The 3,069-nt window shown below is 41.4% G+C and overlaps 1 non-coding gene across 1 annotated transcript; it reads right to left on the bottom strand.

Moving 5' to 3' along the window:
- Nucleotides 1–261: 261 nt before the first annotated feature.
- Nucleotides 262–336, bottom strand: Trnas-cga. The gene has a single exon. It is a non-coding gene; the product is annotated as a tRNA-Ser (tRNA).
- Between the last annotated feature and the right edge of the window lie 2,733 nt (nucleotides 337–3,069).

The raw sequence follows: 3,069 nt of genomic DNA, 5'->3' as shown, positions 1-3,069 counted from the left end.
CGCGGGCAAGTGCTCTACCAACTGAGCTACCGAAGCACGACTCACGCCCGGTACTCACAGCTTTACTTCTACCAGTACCTCGTCTCCTACCTTCCAAACTTTACAGAAGCTCTCCTGCGAACCTGCAGAACTAGCACTCCTGAAAAAAGGATATTGCGGAGACATGGCTTAGCCACAGCCTGCGGGATGTTTCCAGAATGAGATTTTCACTCTGCAGCGGAGTGTGCGCTGATATGAAACTTCCTGGCAGATTAAAACTGTGTGCTCGACCGAGACTCGAACTCGGGACCTTTGCCTTTCGCGGGCAAGTGCTCTACCAACTGAGCTACCGAAGCACGACTTACGCCCGGTACTCACAGCTTTACTTCTATCAGTACCTAGTCTCCTACCTTCCAAACTTTACAGAAGCTCTCCTGCGAACCTCCTTTCTTTCATGAGTGCTAGTTCTGCAGGTTCGCAGGAGAGCTTCTGTTAAGTTTGGAAGGTAGGAGACGAGGTACTGGCAGAAGTACAGCTGTGAGTACCGGGCGTGAGTCGTGCTTCGGTAGCTCAGTTGGTAGAGTGCTTGACCGCGAAACGCAAAGGTCCCAAGTTCGAGTCTCGGTCCGGCACAAAGTTTTAATCTGCCAGGAAGTTTCATTACTATAGCAGTTCGCCGATAAAGTTACTTCTATAGAAGAAATTTAATATGGCCGCGATCGTATGTAATGGAAAAAGTATCGGACTATGTTTATTTCACGAAAAGACCGTGTCTTGAGAAGGAGCAGTAGCTGAACTAGCTGGAATCGAAGTAAAGCTATTGTAAAGTAAACTATAATTAAATAAAATGAAAATAATCGCCAGCCTAATTAGGTAAAGTGATACCAAATGGCTATACTGTTCAATAAGAAGATTAACTACTGGATGTGGCTTTACTTAGTACTAAAATTTGATTTACGAATAGCACGCGAAACAGTAACACAATTTAGCAGGCCTTGGAACAGAAGTTTGCCATGAGGAACCTAGATGAAATCTTATAGTGTCTTCGCTTTCTTGAGTGATTAGTAGATAGGACACAAAAGAATCCAATCTATTATTTGTTTCTCTGCTTGCGTCCGCAGTCCTGCAGTAGTTAGGAAAGGATCATATTTTCCCACAGTGTTACTGTTAAATGTATTTACTCGTGGTCGCATTTTTTGCTATTGTGCCATTCTCAAGTGACATCTGCTTGTGAAGTGCATAATGATTCCTTTTAAAAGAACAGTGTCCACGTTTTACCATGTTTGCATATTACATATGCATAATGAGACGAGTTTCTTTGTCATCTATACAAAAGGATCTATGACTTCATTCTAATTCCTAGGCTATCAAATTCATACGGTACTACACTCGTAATTTCCGCTGTGCCTGTACTAGGTATGCATACTTGACAATCCATCTCTTGGATTAAGATTTTTTGTTCTGAGATCTCGACGAGAATTTCTTTTTTTGGTGAGTTTCAAAATTATTTTAGCCAAATGAGGACCTGGGGACGTATCTCCACCCCATTAACACGACACTTAAACAGAACATTTTTTTGAATATTTTCAGACAGATGGCATAAAAGTCTTGCGTTAAAGGTAATACAAAGATCATTCAGCCACAGAAACATTTTGCAAAACCGCAAAAGCTAATGTAACACCTTCGGAGAAGACGAAGAACGAGGAAAATTCTGAGAGAATTAACAAGCTAATCTGTTTAATATACGTCTAATTCTGTGTTTTAAATGTCCCTCCCCCATGCTCATCTCAGACTGAGGGATACAGCAGCGACCTTTTCAAGTGACCGTGACCGGATGTGAACGGAGTATTAAATGCACAGGCATGGCAGCATGACCGTTATTTAATTACAGAATGAACGTGCCACTCCCCAAATGTGAAGCGATAAACGTATAGTGCTATTAGAAATACAGTGAAGCTCACAACACAGAAACAATTACATTTATGTTCCTTCTGTAGAGAATACATTCCACATTCTGTTGAACTAATGAGGTAAAAGAAATTACTCAGCAGTAAAATTGCGGTTTAATTAAGCCATTTAACTGAGCGGTTTCCAAATCGACTGGGAGACCAACTACACCGATAAAGCAAGAATTACGCGCTCGGTCAGTTGTTTTATTTGTATTTGTTATGGGATTTCCTTTTCATTTCCGCCATTAGTCCTGACTGCTGATTAAAACTCAGTCAAAGACGTGCATATCTTAAAAGTGTGGACATTTTTAAAGAGAAAACGCTTTGTTTACTGCTCACTTCTGTACCTGCACTCTTAACGCATCTGCTTCAATGAACACGGGAAAGAAGTGCAGTTATTATTTTATTCATTGCCTACATGTCACACACGGCCTCAAACCCTGAAAGTATTGCTGGTTATTAATCCAGTAATAACATCAATATTCTTGCATCGAACGTTAGTTTATATGCGCGTACTAAAGGATTCTGGAAACTTACAATGTGTAGCAGTGACAAATGTATCTAGGTATTGGCATTAAAGAAATCTACAGTTGTCTGAAATCATAAAAACCATTACAGAAATTCGAAATTAAAAACACTTCAGCAATAGCTAATAACCGAGGCGGCATAATGCATTACACTGGGACATCCACAGATTTAGGCTATGTAAACTCAAACGTTAAATTTCGTTAGAAACAGCTTGGACGAAGTGATATTTCAGATAGTTTTGACACGGATGCATCTTCTATATTGGTTTATCACAGGATGGTGCACTTGTTTTAGATTTTATAGCCGAATTGCTTAGGAGGAACTCCTGGTCGCCCGTATATTTCTTTTGGTTTCGATCTGAGCTCGACTGCTCTTTGACAACTTCCCCACGAACCTGCCAGGTGAGGCAGGTCCCAGTGTCATTTCACACGTCCCTCTCAGCGCACAACAAAGTCTGAGGACTTGCGCAGATTGTCTTAACTCGCTGCCCCCACATTGCTACCAAATGTTGCACAGAATCCAAGGCAAATCTGCGTCAGTGCGTGAATGCAATGCAGGTACGATATCACACGCATGATGGAGACAGGAGCCAAACCGTTCACTCACACAAGTG

This window comes from Schistocerca piceifrons, chromosome 1 (genome assembly GCF_021461385.2).
Source record: "Schistocerca piceifrons isolate TAMUIC-IGC-003096 chromosome 1, iqSchPice1.1, whole genome shotgun sequence".
NCBI lineage: Eukaryota > Metazoa > Arthropoda > Insecta > Orthoptera > Acrididae > Schistocerca > Schistocerca piceifrons.
Note: the sequence above shows the minus strand (reverse complement) of the source record. Positions and strands in the feature narration are given on the sequence as shown.